Source organism: Macaca mulatta, chromosome 18, assembly GCF_049350105.2.
Source record: "Macaca mulatta isolate MMU2019108-1 chromosome 18, T2T-MMU8v2.0, whole genome shotgun sequence".
Lineage (NCBI taxonomy): Eukaryota > Metazoa > Chordata > Mammalia > Primates > Cercopithecidae > Macaca > Macaca mulatta.
Genome location: NC_133423.1, coordinates 19645907 through 19666833, shown reverse-complemented (window position 1 = coordinate 19666833; position 20927 = coordinate 19645907).

Genomic DNA, 20927 nt, shown 5'->3' with positions numbered 1-20927 from the left:
GATCAATCTTTGACTCCATCCCAGTAACTGGAAGATTAAACATATATGGTTCATCACTTTCTTTAGCACAGTAGAGATAATTCAAGGAAGAAGGATAATAATGGAGGCATGCAATACTTCTGTCAGAGCGGAGAAGGGAATCAGGAGAGGGCTCAAAGACAGCTTAGAATAGTTTGCTCTCTTGATATCAATCATTGATGTCACTATGGAAAAAAAAAGAACAATCCTGATGTAAACATGTCACCAAAAAGCATTGCCAAACATCCCCAACTTTGCTGCATTCACTGTGGATGGAAGAAGCCTCTTTAGAAACGGAATACAAGAAATTCCATTCTAAAAACAAGGTTTGAAACTAAAATATCTGTTCCTGGTCTCAAATGTGCTACATCACAGCTCTATTCAGCCATGAATCCCCAGTGTCTAGGCCAGCAGTAATAGACATAAAATAAATGTTTATGAATAAATGAGTGAACTACTGATAGGCTAAATGCATCTAACTATGTGAAAGCAAACAACAGTTACACAATTATAAAGCAACTAACAAAAGCCTGGAATGTTTTTATTTCCAGTTGCCCTTACAGTTGCCCACTCTGGCTTTTCCTTTATATGCTAACTGTTCCAGTCCTTAATTTCTCTTTCTGGAAACTGGGGCAAACCTATTGTATCAGAGATGCTCATGACCAAAACAAACAAATGACAACAACAACAACAAACCAAGTAGGCTCTGTTACCTACTAAAAACATAGCCAGAAACCTGGAAAGGCTTTTCAGCAGACAGAAAGCACAACTGCAGATGTGCCTGGATACCAAAATACTAAATCCTAAAAGAATTTTTAAGTTTCTATTTTATTTATATGTATATATTATCTCTTTATATACTATGTGAGTATATATCATATATAGTCAAGTATATATATATATCATATAATACACAATATATAGTTAAGTACACATAAATGTAACTATATACCATATATATATATATATATATATAAAAATTGCTTTCTACATAATCCCTAAATATGAGGTCCCACAAGAGTGTATCCAATGTCTTTGCAAGATTAGAATTCCAGCAGGTCCACTCCCTGGATACACTATGCAGTTTCTTCAGCTCAGGTCTTGCCATTTCCTCACGGTTCTGTCGAGAAGTGACTCCTGCTCTTAGAACTCACAGATGTCTCCCATTTATCCACTTTTATCTCCCTTCCTCTCTTACTACCCTCCACAGAATACCCCTCTTGATCCTCCTTCTTAGAGATATGCAGCATCATTTCTTCAAAGAGCTTTGGCATCTCGAATAATAAGAAGAGCCTTTGGTTTCAAGCAGTTTCTGCTTTCTGTTCACTCACTTTAAGCTGTTCCTGAGGTAAAAAACTATAAGGTCTTGATACCTGTCTGAAAAGGTAGGAAGGAAAAATGTGGAGAGAAAAAAAGAAATATTTCAATAGCAGTCACAACTTTTCTGCTTTTATTATCTCTAAAACAACACCTTAGCCCACGTTCACCAAAATTATTCATTCATTCATTCAACAAGCATTGATTAAGGCCTTCCTGTGTACTCAGCACTTGGAGGAAGTGTTCCATGTGCATAATGCCAACATGGTTCCTGCTCTCTTAAGAGTTTACCATCTAGTTACAGAGACCAAATGACAGGTAAATGAAGACAGGGTAAAAGCGCTGATATAGGGAACTCAGGGCGAAAGAGGGGACAGCAAATCCCAGGCATAGGGCCTGGAGCCAATGAAGGTTTCCCAAATAAGTGACATCTAAGGAAAGCGTGAAGGAAGAGTGAGGATCAACCAGGAAAATGAAGGTGGGAGGAGAGAGGAAATGAAGGAAGGAAGATTTCAGGCTTTGAAAAATAGCCTGTGCACACATTCAGAAAGTGGAAAAAAAAAAAAAAGCAGCCAAAGATCTAGAAGACAGTCCAATCAGTCCAATATGTCTGGAGAAGAGAAACCCAAATATGTCGCTGATAAGCAGGTGTCAAATCCAGAAAGGTCTTCAGCTTGTTAAAGAGTTTAGGTTTCCTACTACGGGCAATGTGAGCTTTAAGGGGTTTTAAGCAAGAAAAAAATGGCACCCTAGCTGTGGTGTAGAGAACCTAGAATCAGGGAGTCCGGTGTAAAATCAGTTTCAGTTGTCCAGGTGAGAGACGATGGAGCATAAACTAGAGTAGTGGCAGTAGAGACGTCAGGAAGGAGAGGAATTTGAGAGAAATAGAAGAGAGATCCAACAAATCTAGGAGCAAATCTGGGTGTTTGCACTGAGAGGAGAGGTGTCAAGGATTAATCCATCCACTTAATAAAAATATCCTGATGCTGGGCGTGGTGGCTCACACCTGTAATCCCAGCACTTTGGGAGGCCGAGGCGGGCGGACCACTTGAGCTCAGGAGTTTGTGACCAGCCTGGTCAACACGGTGAATCCTTGTCTCTCCTAAAAATACAAAAAAATTAGCCGGGCGTGGTAGCAGGCGCCTGTTATCCCAGCTACTTGGGAGGCTGAGGCAGGAAAATCACTTGAACATGGGAGGCGGAGGTTGCAGTGAGCCAAGATCGTGCCACTGCACTCCAGCCTGGGCGACAGAGGGACACTCCATCTCAAAAAAAAAAAAAAAAAAAAAAAAATGTCCTGAGTCCCTTCTACATACAAGCACTGTTCTAAGTGCCAAGAACACAAGGACGACCAGGAGAGTCACACTTCCTAAGGTGAAAATATCGAGAGAATCACAAACTAAACCTGTAGCCACCAAAACAAAATTATAATTAAAATCATATCAAGAGCTATGAAGAAAAATAAAGATAAAGAATACGGTAAGAGAGCATAATGGGGAACTTGTCGAGATTAGAAGGTTAAGGAAGACTTCTCTGAAGTTGTAACCTTGAAGCTAATTCCTGAAGTGCTGAGCCAAGAGACAAATAGAGGAGTGTCCAAGGCAGAAGAAAGAATGTGAAGAGAAGCAGCAGTATTAAGAGATATTCAAAAGGAGTATCCATAGGCCTTGTGACCAATGGGGTGTGTGGACCAAGGGAGAAGGATGCCTAAGGGATCATTTCCAGATCTCAGACATGAACAACTAAGGGGCAGCCCCAGATAACAATGAGCTCTTTCAGCACAATCTCTTTCTTCATAACAAACTGCCAAGCACTAGGCATCAAACATTTTTTCTGTGTGAGATGTGGTGACACAACTCATTGTCTTCAGACAGGCTGGCCAGACTCAAAGTCAGAAAAAAATGGGTATAAACTATTTTTTTCAGCCAGGCACAGTGGTTCATGCCTGTAATCCCAGCACTTTGGGAGGCCGAGGTGGATGGATCACTTGAGGTCAGGAGTTTGAGATCTGCCTGGTCAACATGGCAAACATGGTCAACATGGCAAAACCCGATGTCTACTAAAAAAAAAAATACAAAAATTAGCCAGGTGTAGCGGTACATACCTCCCAGCTATTCAGGAGGCTGGGGCAGGAGAATCGCATGAACCCAAGAGGTGGAGGTAGCAGTAAGCTTAGATTGTGCCACTGCACTCCAGCCTGGGTGACAGAGCAAGACTCCATCTCAATAAATAAATAAATAAGTAAATAAATAAATACTCTTTTTGTCTTCATACAGAGAATCCACCCCTCCTCTTTGCAGCTTTTCTCCTGAGTATGACCATGTCACCTTCTTGAGTCTCTACAAAGACCAAGGCCTTCAACTGAGTTGTAGGCACTGCTCTGCTAAGCCCCAGTTGAGAATGATTCTGATTAATTGGTAATGGCCAGGAAGGTTCTAGCCCTATAAGATGACTGGTTTACACTTCAAAGGGAATATTTCATGCCTTAAGCTACTACTGATTTTCACACATTTTAAACAGTAGAATCATTTTATCAAACTTACAAATTTATTCTTACAAAGAAGCTCAGCCAAGAGACAAATGAAAAGGGAGCGGTTCTGGAGGAAGCTGGGGCAGAGGGTCCTGAGCCTCACCCATCGTTCTCCTCACCTCCTTGCCTCTCCCAAGTTATCCCTGTAGAATTTAGAGCTTTTGTCCCAATTCAAGGTTAAGTTGGGGGAAAACAGCAGAAATCTGGGATCAAGTAAGAAATAGGTCTTCTCAAATCATAATATAAAAGCTAGCAAAAAATAAAAGGAAAGTAAACCCAACAATTCTTATGATCCTTTTCTTTTTATAAAAATGATGTCTTAACTATCCATTACAGTATGCGCGAAATGAAAACAGAACAGGCAAATCATCTGTCAGGGCTTGGCAAGAAGCAGATGGGACTCTCAGGCTGGGTCATTTGAGGGAAGTTGAGTAAATGCATACACCCATGTGAGAGGCACAGGAATAACAGTGAATCCCATTAAAGCAGGCTGGAGTGATCATCTGTGGGGTATGAGGAGAGGCCCAGTTAGGAACAGGTTCTCTAAGTCAGGGAGCAGCCAGCCTGGGTGCCTCCTTAGGAAAAAGGCTGAGGAAAATGCTGTTACCTTACTCAGATTTAACTGTGACCTCCTGTACCCAAAAGCCAGAAAACAAGGAAACCCGTTGAGACATACCCTCAGAGCTGAGTGAAAAAGGGTAGAAACTAAATCTGGAGCAAGAAACAGGAAATACGCAGCACAGGCAATTAACATGACTTGTAGGTGCATGAATATTTTAATATAATTTGAATACTTGGATTACAGTAAAACATCACAGCATGCGACATTATATAAAATAGCAATTCATATAGTGTTAAGTTCAGGAAAATGATGTAAGCTCATAAATGCTAAAAATAATACCTGTGACATCATGGGGCAATTATTTGGGTTTTTAAATATTTCTCCCTGGGGCATGTAAGAAAAATTTGTTTGACCTTTAGTTAAAGACCATCTCAGGCAGAGAATTGATTGCATCTGCCCTCCAAGGTGATCATAAAGACAATCTCACAGCACAATTGCTACAGAGAAGCTTTTTCCTCAGGTTTTTCTTCGAATGATATGGTAAAAATATTTAGGTGACAGCATCATGGCCAAATGCCTCCGAAACCTGCCCTCCAAATTTTGAGGGAGTTAGTACTTAAACTGCTTTGTGAATGTCTTTATTTCGCCACTGTGCTTGGGGACCAGCACTCACATACATGTTTGACTGGCATGCTAACCAGACACAGGATGAATGCGATTAAAGTATGCCTTATTTTTCCTTTTCTAAAGTTTCTTTGGATAGGCTGCAGGTAAACTGGGGTAACTCGGATATTTTCCACCGGTAACACTCTGACCGAGGCTCCCTTCTCCTGGTGTCTCTCCACTGCACTAACAGGCTCTCACTGGAATCTCCTGCCTGACAGTCTTCCCTACCAGGACCTGCTAAGGCTTCAGGAAGGTCACTCTCCTCCCAGAAGGGACCAAAATGGAGTCTTCAGGGAACACTCCCATGGCAAAAGGGAGTTAACCCTAGGTCTCTCCTCTCCTTTCTCTCTCCCCACCCCACCCCGCCCACGGCCCATGCCTCCCTTTCTCCTCAGCTCTCTCTCTCTCTTCCCCCCTGCTCCTCCCACCATAGGCCATGCTGTTTTAGCTTTCACTAAGTGAAATCAGGCACCAGACCCCACTGTCCCCAGCTCCAGGAAACTGGGCTTTTCAAGAGGTCCCTCCCAGCTCTCCACCTGCAGTACAGGAAAGCAGTCAGACTCTCCAATGAGGTCCACGCAGGAAGGCATCTCTCTCTCTCGTGAATTTCTGAGCCATCTCACCAGTTCTCAGTCACTGACATTGAAATTTCCTCTTGGAGTTTGGCATCTCACTTTTAAATTTCACATCTATTCTATTTCAGTGTCTTGGACAAGATTTAAAAGTTAACATTCTATTATACATTCATATGTACATTCATATATACATCCATATTCGATTTTATACTTTATACATTTAGAGCTTTGAGGTTTTGATGGTTCAACTCTGGGACTCCACTAACTACGAAAAAACCTGATTGCTGTCTGATAGAAGCTTTCATACAGTAAATAGGAGCAAGTCTAAAACTTACCTACCTATTTATCTATCATTTTGTATGGATGGAATTTAAAGATGGCTGTAAATATGCAATAACATATTTTAATGGAAGACATTAGGAAAAGCATTAACTGATTTTATATAATCCCTTGAGTTGGGCTGCATTTTATTTAATGACTTGAATGTAAATAATTAAATAGGTGATTATTCTGTACCACTGATTCTTCTGCATATATAAAAATCACATGGGGGCCATTAAAATTAAGATTCCTTGGAATGTCTCCAGCCTTCTCCATTTTATTAAGGTGATTCTGATGCATAGGTTAAAAAAAATACATTTGAGAAATTTCTCTATATCCTGATGATATGCAAACCCTAATACAACTGTAGGTACATTCGGGCCTGACACAGGGACACCTACTTTCATATACCTAAAAGATGCCCTTTCACGAGCCTCAGTCAGCATCCTGACCAGTTAATCAAGAAGATTATTTAAAGCTGAAATCACAAAAACAACTGAAAAAAATCCACATCTCTCTTTAACTTCAAATATAACATTTACTTATTCACCAGTCTTTATGGAGCTATCTTTTATTTTAGTATACTTCTTCTGGTTATTCTAAAAGACCATTCTTTCCCAAGCTACACTCCAAATGTATTCCCTGCAATTCCGTTTGGGTTTCTTTAAAGTGGAGTCAGAACCTAAATACAAACTGAATGCAAATCCTTTTTTTTTTTTTTTTTTTTTTTAATTTTTGTTTTTGAGACAGAGTCTTACTCTGTCACCCAGGCGGGAGTGCTGTGGCACAATCTCAGCTCATTGCAATCTCTGCCTGCTGGGTTCAGTGATTCTTCTGCCTCGGCCTGCCAAGTAGGTGGGATTACAGGTGCGCACTGCCAAGCCTGGCTAATTTTGTATTTTTAGTAGAGACGGGGTTTCACCATGTTGGCCAGGCTGGTCTCAAACTCCTGACCTCAAGTGATCCACCCGCCTTGGCCTCCCAAAGTGCTGGGATTACAGGCATGAGCCACCATGCCTGGCCCATTTCTTGACTTCTATTATTTCCTTCTAGTATTTTATAGCTATATAAAATACATAAAATTATAGTACACACCTAGTTTTACAGCAATACATTTTAGTTACTCACCTCAAGTATCTTCAAAACACTCAACTTAGTTTTCTTAAAAATAAAATCCAAAATCCCTGTTTCTTTATTGAATTCATAGGGCACTAGTTAAGGTAGGTTCAATCAGGTTAAATGACAGCAATAACAAGAGTAGCACAAGTTTGGGTAAGAAAACCACTGACTTGGTAAGAATATGACTCACCTGTGGGGAGCAGAAGTGCAGGGTTGCACGAGAGTAGGAGTTGGCAAATGTTTTCTTAAAGAGCCATATCATAAATCCTTTATTCTGTCAACCACTCAACTCTCCCTTGTGACATAAAAGGAGCCATAGACTATAAGTAAACGAATGGGTGTGGCTGTGTTCCAATAAACCATTTTGTTATAAAAAATAAGCAGCTAGCCCATAAATATGAGTTGGACAACACTTGGACTAGATCAATGGATTTCATGCATTAATTAGTGTGCATCAAAGTCAACCAGCATTTCTAATTTGGTAGGTATAGGGTGAGGCCTGAGAACTTGCACTTCTAACAAATCCCCAAGTGATGCTGATTCTGCAGGTGCTGGTCCAGGGATCACTCTTTGAGAACCACCAGACTTGACTTTAACTGATTGGCTGTAGCTGCCCAGTGAGCTGCGAGCAATGGTTTGTATATTTAATGAAGGTGTTTTATCCCAGGCTCCCTTGAAAACTAAGCCCTAAGAAAAACGTATTAGCTAATGCTTTGACAGGCAGAGGAACCCAAGGAAACAAGAATAAGGGAAAAGGAGAAGTGATAGGGGAAATGAGTGAGAGCAAAAACATGAAGGTATGTTTCTAAATAGGTCACAACTTCATTACAAACATAGCTGGTTGCCTGATCTCACAGGTTGTCTCCATACAGCCTACAAAACTACTATTTCTCAAAATAGTCTTTGATGGGGAAGAAGGATGAGGATTCTATCTGCTGGCTTCTTCCCCCATTATTGGTTGAAACTCACCAGCATGTCCAGTTGTGCTTTCTCTCCCTGCCATGCAGTTGCAGAGGTAATCAGTGTCATGCGCGTCCGTGTGAAGAGACCACCAAACAGGCTTTGTGTGAGCAATAAAGCTTTTTAATCACCTGGGTGCAGGCGGGCTGAGTCCGAAAAGAGAGTCAGCGAAGGGAGATGGGTGGGGCCGTTTTATAGGATTTGGGTAGGTAAAGGAAAATTACAGTCAAAGAGGGGTTGTTGTTCTCTGGCGAGCAGGAGTGGGGGTCACAAGATGCTCAGTGGGGGAGCTTTTTGAGCCAGGATGAGCCAGCAAAAGGAATTTCACAAGATAACATCATCACTTAAGGCAAGGACCGGCCATTTTCACTTCTTTTGTGGTGGAATGTCATCAGTTAAGGTGGGGCAGGGCCTTTTCACTTCTTTTGTGATTCTTCAGTTACTTCAGGCCATCTGGGCACATACGTGCAAGTCACAGGGGATGCGATGGCTTGGCTCGGGCTCAGAGGCCTGACAGCTAGAGCTTCCCCTTGTCCTCTCCATCCACTGTGCAGGGACAGTAGATGCCTTTGTAACATTACTTTAGCTTGTACACTCCAACCTGTGTCTTGTCACGCATCAAATGTGGCTATTTTCAAAATGTTATCTGTACTTCTTTTTTATTTATTTTTTCATACCATTCATTCTCATGACTTCCAGTGACATCACTCTGTGATTTATTCAAATAACTATCTCCAGCGCTAATAACTTTCCCAAGTACACTACCAAAGCAAGCCCTGGCATCTTGTCATGCCCACTTCAGTTCTAGGGGAAAACATTCTTGATGCTTAGGAGGTTATATTTTATATAACATGATGCTGACGCATCTAGCGACAACTGATCAGATCTGACCCAAGAAATCAATCTGTTTTTGGACCATCATGGTAGACGGGAGGCAGGACTAGACTGCAGCTCCAACTCAAATGGACAGGGCAGTGTGCAGAGGCTCCCACAGTGAATTTTAGCTCCAGAATGACTGCAAGAACAAACCAGGAATCCCGAGAGGGCCCACAGACCCTCTAGAGGAAAAGGACTGCTCCTGTAGGACCTGGGGGGCACCCCAAATACTGAGTGCCCAAACTACAGAAGTGGGAAAGGGAGATCCTCTGCTCCAAAACACACATCCCCACTGGGGAAACATCCCCACTGGGGAAGGTCTAGTTTACAGGAGAAGTTTTCGCCCTTACCTGGAGCTGAGTCCATTCAGAGAGCCGAGTGTAATATGGGGTAGAGGAAGCAGCAGGAAAGGCCCTGGGAGCTCACTGGGTCCCCAAGCAGGCCATTCCTGCCTGGGACCACAGGGATCCTTCGACAGGGTGGCCAGAGGCATGGGGAAATTGCCACAGAGAAAAGGAGGTCTCCAGCTGAACTTTGTAACCGTTTGAACTGGGTGAGAAGCCTCCCAGCCAAAACTCTGGGGAGGGTGCAAATCCTGCATGCAGACTCCTGGATGGGGGAGGAACCAAAGCCCTTTTATTTTGCAGCTGGGAGGTGGGTAGCCTGGGGCAAGTTCTTAAGCCCTGCTCCCCCACTGCCTGGAAACAGATTTGGGGCTACTGGCGGGGCACAGTTTGAGTAAGACCAGCCCTTTGGATCGGGTGGGAGCTGGATGAGGCCTGTGACTTCTGGCTTTCCCCCACTTCCCTGACAACCTGCATGACTCAGCAGAGGCAGCCATAACCCTCCTAGGTACACAACTCCATTGACCTGGGAACCTCTCCCTCATCCCCCACAGCAGCTGCAGCAAGACCCACCCAAGGAGAGTCTGAGCGCAGACACTCCAAACCCTGAACCCTGCCCCACCCTGATGGGTCTTCCCTACCCACCCTGGTAGGTGAAGACAAAGGGCATATAATCTTGGAAGTTGGAGGGCCCTGCCCACCACCAGTTCCTCTCCATACTACCACAGCTGATGCTGTCTGGAAAGTGCCACCTCCTGGCAGGAGGCCAAGCAAAACAAAATAGAACATTAAACCACCAAAGCTAAGAACACTCAAAGAGTCCATTTCATCCCCGGCCACCTCCACCAGAACAGGTGCTGGTATCCATGGCTGAGAGACCCATAGACGGTTCACATCACAAGATGCTGTGCAGACAACATCCAGTACCAGCCCGGAGCTGGGTAGACTTGCTGGGTGGCTACACCCAGAAGAGAGATAACAATCACTGCAGCTTGGCTCACAGGAAGCCACATTCACAGGAAAAGGGGGAGGGTACTACATCAAGGGAACACTCTGTGGTACAAAAGAATCCGAAGAACAGCCTTCAGCCCTAGACCTTCCCTCTGACAGAGCCTACCCAAATGAGAAGGAACCAGAAGACCAACTCAAGTAATATGACAACACAAGGCTCTTTAACACCCCCCAAAAATCACACTAGCTCACCATCAATGGATCTAAACCAAGAAGAAATCCCTGATTTACCTGAAAAAAGAATTCAAGAGATTAGTTATTAAGCTAATCAGGGAGGCACCAGAGAAAGGTAAAGCCCAATGCAAGGAAATCCAAAAAATGATTCAAGAAGTGAAGGGAGAAATATTCAAGGAAATAGATAGCATAAAGAAAAAACAATCAAAACTTCAGGAACCATTGAACATACTTATAGAAATGCAAAATGCTCTGGAAAGTCTCAGCAATCAAATTGAACAAATAGAAGAAAGAAATTCAGAGCTCAAAGACAAAGTCTTCAGATTAACCCAATCCAACAAAGACTAAGAAAAAAGACTAAGAAAATGTGAACAAAGCTCCAAGAAATCTGGGATTATGTTAAACAACCAAACCTAAGAATAATCAGTGTTCCTGAGGAATAAGAGAAATCTAAAAGTTTGAAAAACATATTTGGGGGAGTAATCAAGGAAAACTTCCCTGGCCTTGCTAGATACCTAGATATCCACATACAAGAAGCACAAAGAACACCTTGGAAATTCATTGCAAAAAGATCATCACCTGGGCACACTGTCATCAGATTATCTAAAGTTAAGATGAAGGAGTCTTAAGAGCTGTGAGACAAACACACCAGGTAACCTATAAAGGAAAACCGATCAAATGAACAGCGGAATTCTCAGCAGAAACCCTATAAGCTAGAAGGAACTGGGGCCCTATCTTCAGCCTCCTCAAACAAAACAATTATTGCCAAGAATTTTGTATCCAGGCAAACAAATGCTGAGGGAATTTGCCACTACCAAGCCACCACTACAAGAACCGCTAAAAGGAGCTCTAAATCTTGAAACAAATCCTGGAAACACATAAAAACAGAACCTCTTTAAAGCATAAATCACACAGAACCTATAAAACAAAAATACAATTTAAAAAGCAAAAACAAAAAAACCAAGGTACACAGGCAACAAATAGCACAATGAATGCAACGGTACCTCACATCTCAATACTAACATTTAATGTAAATAGCCTAAATGCTCCACTTAAAAGATACAGAACTGCAGAATAGACAGGAACTTACCAACCAACTATCTGGTGCCTTCGGGAAACTCACTTAACACATAAGGACTTACATAAACTGAAAGTAAAGGGGTGGAAAAAGGCATTTCATGCAAATGGACACCAAAAGCGAGCAGGAGTAACTATTCTTACATCAGAAAAAACAAACTTTAAAGCAACAGCAGTTAAGAGACAAGAGGGACATTATGTAATGGTAAAAGGCCTTGTCCAACAGGGAAGTATCACAATCCTAAACATGGATGCACCTAACACTGAAGCTCTTAAATTTATAAAGCAATCGCTAGGGGACCTAAGAAATGAGACAGACAGCAACACAATAATAATGGGGATTTTAATACTCCACTGACAGCACTAGACAGGTCAGCAAGACAGAAAGTCAACAAAGAAACAATGGATTAAAACTATATCCTGGAACAAATGGACTTAACAGATATATACAGGACATTTTATCAAACTGCAGAGTACACATTCTATTCAACAGAGCATGAAACTTTCTCCAAGTTAGTCCATATGATAGGCCATGAAACAAGCCTCAGTAAATTTTAAGCAATTGAAATTATATCACACACTCTCTCAGACCACAGTGGAATAAAACTGGAAATAAACTCCAAAAGGAATCTTCAAAATCATGCAAATACATGAAAATTAAATAAACTGCTCCTGAATGATCATTGGGTCAAAAACAAAATCAGGATGAAAATTTAAAAATTCTTTGAACTGAACAACAATAATGACACAACTTATCAAAACCTCTGGGACACAGCAAAGGCAGTGCTAAGGGGAAAGTTCATAGCCCTAAACACCTACATCAAAGAGACTGAGAGAGCACAAGCTGATATTATAAGGTAACAACTCAAGGAACTAGAGAAACAAAAACAAACCAAACCCAAACCCAATGGAATAAAGGAAATAAACAAGATCAGAGCAGAACTAAATGAAGTTGAAAAGGAAAAAAAAATACAAAAGATAAATGAAACAAAAAGCTCGTTCTTTGAAAAGATACATGAAATTGATAGACTACTAGCAAGATTAACCAAGAAAAGAAGAGAGAAAATCCCAACAAACAAAATGGGAGATGATATTACAACTGACACTACTGAAATACAAAAGATCATTCAAGGCTAATATAGACACCTTTATGCACATAAACTAAAAAAACTTAGAAGAGATGGGTAAATTCCTGGAAAAATACAACCCTCCTAGCTTAAGTCAGGAAGAATTAGATACCCTGAACAGACCAATAACAAGCAGCGAAACTGAAATGGTAATTTAAACATTACCAACAAAAAATGTCCAGGACCAGATAGATTCACAGCAGAATTCTACCAGACATTCAAAGAAGAATTAGTATGAATCCTTTTGACACTATTCCACAAGATAGAGAAAGAAGGAACCCTCCCTAATTAATTCTATGAAGCCAGCATTACCCTAATACCAAAATCAGGAAAGGACATAACCAAAAAAGAAAACTATAGAACAATATCTCTGATGAACATAGATGCTAAAATTGTTAACAAAATACTAGCTAACCTAATCCAACAATATATCAAAAAGATAATCTACCACATTCAAATGAGTTTCATACCAGGGATGCGGGGATGGTTTCAAATATGCAAGTCAGTAAATGTGACACACCACATAAAAAGCACATGATCATCTCGATAGATGCAGAAAAAGCATTAGACAAAATCCAGCATTGCTTTATGATTAAAACTGTCAGCAAAACTGGCATACAAGGGACATACCTCAATGTAATAAAAACCATCTATGACAAACACATAGTCAACGTAATTCTGAATGGGGAAAAGTTGAAAGCATTCCCTCTGAGAACTGGAACAAGACAAGGATGCCCACTCTCACCACTCCTCTACAACATAGCACTAGAAGTTCTAGCCAGAACAATCAGACAAGAGAAAGAAATAAAGGGCATCCAAATTAGTAAAGAGGAAGTCAAACTGTCACTATATGCTGACAGTATGGTTGTTTATCTCAAAAACCCTAAAGACTCCTCCAGAAAGCTCCTAGAGTGGATAAAACAATTCAGTTAAGTTTCTGGATACAAGATTAATGTACACAAATCAGTAGATGGAATCATATATATAATATATATGATGAATCATATATGATGGAATCATATACATATATATTCCATTGTGTATATATATATATTCCATCATATGTACATGATGGAATACTACTCAGCCATAAAAAGGAACGAATTAACAGCATTCGCAGGAACCTGGATGAGATTGGAGACTATTATTCTAAGTGAAGTAACTTAGGAATGGAAAACTAAACACTTTCATACACCAACGGGGACCAAGTGGATAATCAAATAAAAAATTCAACCCCTTTGATAACAACTGCAAAAAAAAATACTTAGGAATATACCTAACCAAGACGGCAAAAGACCTCTGCAATGAAAACTACAAAACATTGCTGAAAGAAATCATAGATGACACAAACAAATGGAAACACATCTCATGTTCATCGATGGGTAGAATTTATGTCATGAAAATGATCATATTTCCAAAAGCAATCCACAAATTCAATGCAATTCCCATCAAAATACAACCATCATTCTTCACAGAATTAGAAAAAACAATTGTAAAATTAATATGAAACCAAAAAAGAGCCTGCATAGCCAAAGCAAGACTAAGTAAAAAGAACAAATCTGGAGGCTTACACTACCTAATTTCAAACTATACCATAAGGCCATAGTCACCAAACAGCATGCTACTGGTATTGATAAGTGCAGCAAACCACCATGGCACGTGTATAACTACGTAACAAACCTGCACATTCTGCACATGAATCCCAGAATTTAAAATATATTTAAAAAAAAAAAAAGTCACATAGACCAATGGAACAGAATAGAAAACCCAGAAATAAACCCAAATACATACAGCCAATTGATCTTTCACAAAGCAAACAAAAACATAAAGTGAGGAAAGAACATGCTTTTCAACAAATGGTGCTGGGATAATTGACTAGCCACATGTAGGAGAATGCAACTGGATCTTCATCTCTCACCTTACACAAAAATCAACTCAAGATGGATTAAGGACCTAAATCTGGTGGCACCAAGATGGCTGAACAGGAAAAGCCCCAGCCTCCAGCTCCCAATGTTAGCGACACAGAAGACGGGTGATTTCTGCATTTCCAACTGAGATATCGGGTTCATATCACTGGGGCGTGTCGGACAGTGGGTGCAGGACAGTGGGTGCAGCCCAATGAGTGAAAGCTGAAGCAGGGTGAGGCATTGCCTCACCAGGAAGCACAAGAGAAACTGTGACACACAACACCTGGAAAATCGGGTCACTCCCACCCTAATACTGCGCTTTACCAAGGGTCTTAGGAAAGGGCACACCAGGTGATCATATCCTGCACCTGGCTTGGAGGGTCCCACGCCCACAGCACCTCCCTCATTGCTAGCACAGCAGTCTAACTACAAGGTGGCAGCGAGGCTGGGGGAGGGGCACCCGCCATTGCTGAGGCTTAGTAGGTAAACAAAGCAGCTGGGAAACTCGAACTGGGTGGAGCCCACTGCAGCTCAAGGAGGCCTACCTGCCTCTGTAGACTCCACCTCTGGGGACAGGGCACAGTTGAGCAAAAGGTAGCAGAAACCTCTGCAGATGTAAATGTCCCTATCTCACAGCTTTGAAGAGAGTAGTGGTTCTCCCAGCATGGAGTTTGAGATCTGAGAACAGATAGACTGCCTGCTTAAGTGGGTCCCTGACCCCGGAGTAGCCTAACTGGGAAACATCCCCCACCAGGGGCAGACTGATGCCTCACACTTCACACGGCCAGGTACACCTCTGAGACAAAGCTTCCAGAGGAATGATCAGAGAGCAACATTTGCTGTCCAGCAATATTCACTATTCTGCAGCCTCTGCTGCTGATGCCCAGGCAAACAGGGTCTGGAGTGGACCTCGAGCAAACTCCAACAGACCCACAGCTGGGGGTCCTGACTGTTAGAAGGAAAACTAACAAACAGAAAGGACATCCACACCAAAACCCCACGTACGTCACCATCATCAAAGACCAAAAGGAGATAAAACCACAAAGATGGGGAAAAAGCAATGCAGAAAAGCTGGAAATTCTAAAAATCAGAGCACCTTTCCCCCTCCAAAGGAATGCAGCTCCTCACCAGCAACAGAACAAAGCTGGACAGAGAATGACTTTAACAAGTTGAGAGAAGACGGCTTCAGACGATCAAACTTCTCTGAGCTAAAGGAGGAAGTACAAACCCAGCGCAAAGAAACTAAAAACCTTGAAAAAAGATTTGGAGAATGGCTAACTAGAATAACCAATGTAGAGAAGTCCTTAAATGACTCGATAGAGATGAAAACCATGACACGAGAACTACGTGACAAATGCACAAGCTTCTGTAACCCACTCAATCAACTGGAAGAAAGGGTATCAGTGATTGAAGATCAAATGAATGAAATGAAGCGAGAAGTTTACAGAAAAAAGACTAAAAAGAAATGAACAAAGCCTCTAAGAAAGATGGGAATATGTGAAAAGACCAAATCTACATCTGATTGGTGTACCTGAAACTGACTGGGAGAACGGAACCAAGTTGGAAAACACTCTGCAGGATATCATCCAGGAGAACTTCCCCAACCTAGCAAGGCAGGCCAACATTCAAATTCAGGAAATAAAGAGAACACCACAAAGATATTCCTTGAGAAGAGCAACTCTAAGACACATAATTGTCAGATTCACCAAAGTTGAAATGAAGGAAAAAATCTTAAGGGCAGCCAGAGAGAAAGGTCAGGTTACCCACAAAGGGAAGCCCATCAGACTAACTGCGGATCTCTTGGCAGAAACTCTCCAAGCCAGAAGAGAGTGGGGGCCAATATTCAACATTCTTAAAGAAGAGAATTTTCAACCCAGAATTTCATATCCAGCCAAATTAAGCTTCATAAGTGAAGGAGAAATAAAATCCTTTATAGACAAGCAAATGCTGAGAGATTTTGTCACGAACAGGCCTGCCTTACAAGAGCTCCTACAGGAAGCACTAAACATGGAAAGGAACAACCAGTACCAGCCACTGCAAAAACATGCCAAAATGTAAAGACCATTGATGCTAGGAAGAAACTAATGAGCAAAATAACCAGCTAACATCACAATGACAGGATCAAGTTCACACATAACAATATTACCTTTAAATGTAAATGGGCTAAATGCTCCAATTAAAAGACACAGACTGGCAAATTGGATGAAGAGTCAACACCCATCAGTTTGCTGTATTCAGGAGAACCATGTCACGTGCAGAGACACACACAGGTTCAAAATAAAGGGATGGAGGAAGATCTACCAAGCAAATGGAAAACAAAAAAAGGCAGGGGTTGCAATCCTAGTCTCCGATAAAACAGACTTTAAACCAACAAAGATCAAAAGAAACAAAGAAGGTCATTACATAATGGTAAAGGGATCAATTCAACAAGAAGAGCTAACTATCCTAAATATATATGCACCCAATACAGGAGCACCCAGATTCATAAAGCAAGTCCTTAGAGACTTACAAAGAGACTTAGACTCCCATACAATAATAATGGGAGACTTTAACACCCCACTGTCAACATTAGACAGATCAACGAGACAGAACGTTAACAAGGATATCCAGGAATTGAACTCAACTCTGCACCAAGCGGACCTAATAGACATCTACAGAACTCCTCACCCCAAATCAAAAGAATATACATTCTTCTCAGCACCACATCGCATTTATTCCAAAAGTGACCACATAGTTGGAAGTAAAGCACTCCTCAGCAAATGTAAAAGAACAGAAATCTTAACAAACACTCTCTCAGACCACAGTGCAATCAAACTAGAACTCAGGAATCAGAAACTCAATCAAAATGGCACAACTACATGGAAACTGAACAACCTGCTCCTGAATGACTACTGGGTACCTAACAAAATGAAGGCAGAAATAAAGATGTTTTCTGAAACCAATGAGAACAAAGATACAACATACCAGAATCTCTGAGACACATTTAAAGCAGTGTGTTGAGGGAAATTTATAGCACTAAATGCCTATAAGAGAAAGTAGGAAAGATCTAAAATTGACACCCTAAAATCACAATTAAAACAACTAAAGAAGCAAGAGCAAACACATTCAAAAGCTAGCAGAAGGCAAGAAATAACTAAGATAGAGCAGAACTAAAGGAGATAGACACACAAAAAAACCTTCAAAAAATCAATGAATCCAAGAGCTGGTTTTTTGAAAAGATCAACAAGATTGATAGACCGCTAGCAAGACTAATAAAGAAGAAAAGAGAGAAGAATCAAATAGATGCAATAAAAAGTGATAAAGGGGATATCACCACCAACCCCACAGAAATAAAAAACTACCATCAGAGAATACTATAAATACCTCTATGCAAATAAACTAGAAAACCTAGAAGAAATGGATAAATTCCTGGACACATACACTCTCCCAAGACTAAACCAGGAAGAAGTTGAATCCTGAAATAGACCAACAGGCTCTGAAATTGAGGCAAAAATTAAGAATCTAAGTTAAGTTGGGGGAAAACAGCAGAAATCTGGGATCAAGTAAGAAACAGGTCTTCTCAAATCATAATATGAAAGCTAGCAAAAAATAAAAGGAAAGTAAACCCAACAATTCTTATGATCCTTTTCTTTTTATAAAAATGATGTCTTAACCATCCATTATAGTATGCACGAAATGAAAACAGAACAGGCAAATCATCTGTCAGGGCTTGGCAAGAAGCAGATGGGACTCTCAGGTTGGGTCAGGACTAGACAGATTCACAGCCAAATTTTACCAGAGGTACAAGGAGGAGCTGGTACCATTCCTTCTGAAAGTATTCCAATCAATAGAAAAAGAGGGAATCCTCCCTAACTCATTTTATGAGGCCAGTATCATACTGATACCAAAGCCTGGCAGAGACACAACAATAAAAGGGAATTTTAGACCAATATCCCTGATAAACATTGATGCAAAAATCCTCAATAAAATACTGGCAAACCGAATCCAGCAGCACAACAAAAAGCTTATCCACCACGATCAAGTGGACTTCATCCCTGGGATGCAAGGCTGGTTCAACATACGCAACTCATTATGTAATCCAGCATATAAACAGAACCAAAGTCAAAAAACACATGATTATCTCAATAGATGCAGAAAAGTTCTTTGACAAAATTTCAACAGCCCTTCATGCTAAAAACTCTCAAAAAATTTGATATTGATGGAACATACCTCAAAATAGTAACAGCTATTTATGATAAACCCACAGCCAATATCATACTGAATGGGCAAAAACTAGAAACATTCCCCTAGAAAATTGGCACAAGACAGGGATGCCCTCTCTCACCACTCCTATTCAACATAGTGGTGGAAGTTCTTGCCAGGGCAATCAGACAAGAGAAAGAAATAAAGGTTACTGAACTGGGAAAACAGAAAGTCCAACTGTCCCTGTTTGCAGATGACATGATTATATATTTAGAAATCCCCATCGTCTCAGCCCCAAATCTCCTTAAGCTAATAAACAACTTCAGCAAAATCTCAGGATACAAAATAAATGTGCAAAAATCACAAGCATTCTTATACAACAATAACAGACAAGCAGAGAGCCAAATCATGAATGAACTCCCATTCACAAGAGCTTCAAAGAGAATAAAATACCTAGGAATCCAACTTACAAGGGATGTAAAGGACCTCTTCAAGGAGAACTACAAACCACTGCTCAATGAAATAAAAGAGGACACAAAACAAATGGAAGAACATTCCATGCTCATGGATAGGAAGAATCAATATCGTGAAAATGGCCACACTGCCCAAGGTAATATATAGATCCAATGCCATCCCCATTAAGCTACCAATGAGTTTCTTCACAGAATTGGAAAAAACTGCTTTAAAGTTCATATGGAACCAAAAAAGAGCCCACATTGCCAAGACAATCCTAAGCCAAAAGAACAAAGCTGGAGGCATCACGCTACCTAACTTCAAACTATACTACAATGCTACAGTAACCAAAAGAGCATGGTACTGGTACCAAAACAGAGATATAGACCAATGGAACAGAATAGAGCCCTCAGAAATAATACCACACATCTACAACCATCTGATCTTTGACAAACCTGACAAAAACAAGAAATGGGGAAAGGATTCCCTATTTAATAAATGGTGCTGGAAAACTGGCTAGCCATAAGTAGAAAGCTGAAACTAGATCCCTTCCTTACACCTTATAGAAAAATTAATTCAAGATGGACTAGAGACTTAAAACGTTAGACCTAAAACTATAAAAACCCTAGAAGAAAATTTAGGCAATGCCATTCAGGACATAGGCATGGGCAAAGACTTCATGTCTAAAACACCAAAAGCAACGGCAATGAAAGCCAAAATTGACAAATGGGATCTAATTTAAAGAGCTTCTGTACAGCAAAATAAACTACCATCAGAGTGAACAGGCAACCTACAGAATGGAAGAAAATTTTTGCAATCTACTCATCTGACAAAGGGCTAATATCCAGAACCTTCAAAGAACTCAAACAAATTTACAAGAAAAAAACAAACAACCCCATCCAAAAGTGGGCAAAGGATATGAACAGACACTTCTCAAAAGAAGACATTTATGCTGCCAACAGACACATGAAAAAATGCTCATCATCACTAGCTATCACAGAAATGCAAATCAAAACCACAATGAGATACCATCTCACACCAGTTAGAATGGCGATCATCAAGAAGTCAGGAAACAACAGATGATGGAGAGGATGTGGAAAAATAGGAACACTTTTACACTGTTGGTGGGATTGTAAACTAGTTTAGCCATTGTGGAAGACAGTGTGGCGATTCCTCAAGGATCTAGAACTAGAAATATCATTTGACCCAGCCATCCCATTACTGGTATATACCCAAAGGATTATAAATCATGCTGCTATAAAGACACATGCACATGTGTGTTTATTGCGACACTATTCACAATAGCAAAGTCTTGGAACCAACCCACATGTCCATCAATGACAGACTGAATTAAGAAAATGTGGCAAATATATACCATGGAATACTATGCAGCCATAAAAAAGAATGAGTTCATGTCCTTTGTAGGGACATGGATGCAGCTGGAAACCATCATTCTCAGCAAACTATCGCAAGAACAGAAAAGCAAACACCGCATATTCTCACTCATAGGTGGGAACTGAACAATGAGAACACTTGGACACAGGAAGGGGAACACCACACACCCGGGCCTGTTGTGGGTGGGGGAAGCGGGAAGGGATATCATTAGGAGATATACCTAATGTAAATGATGAGTTAATGGGTGCCATACGAACATGGAACATATATACATATGTAACAAACCTGCACGTTGTGCACATGTACCCTAGAA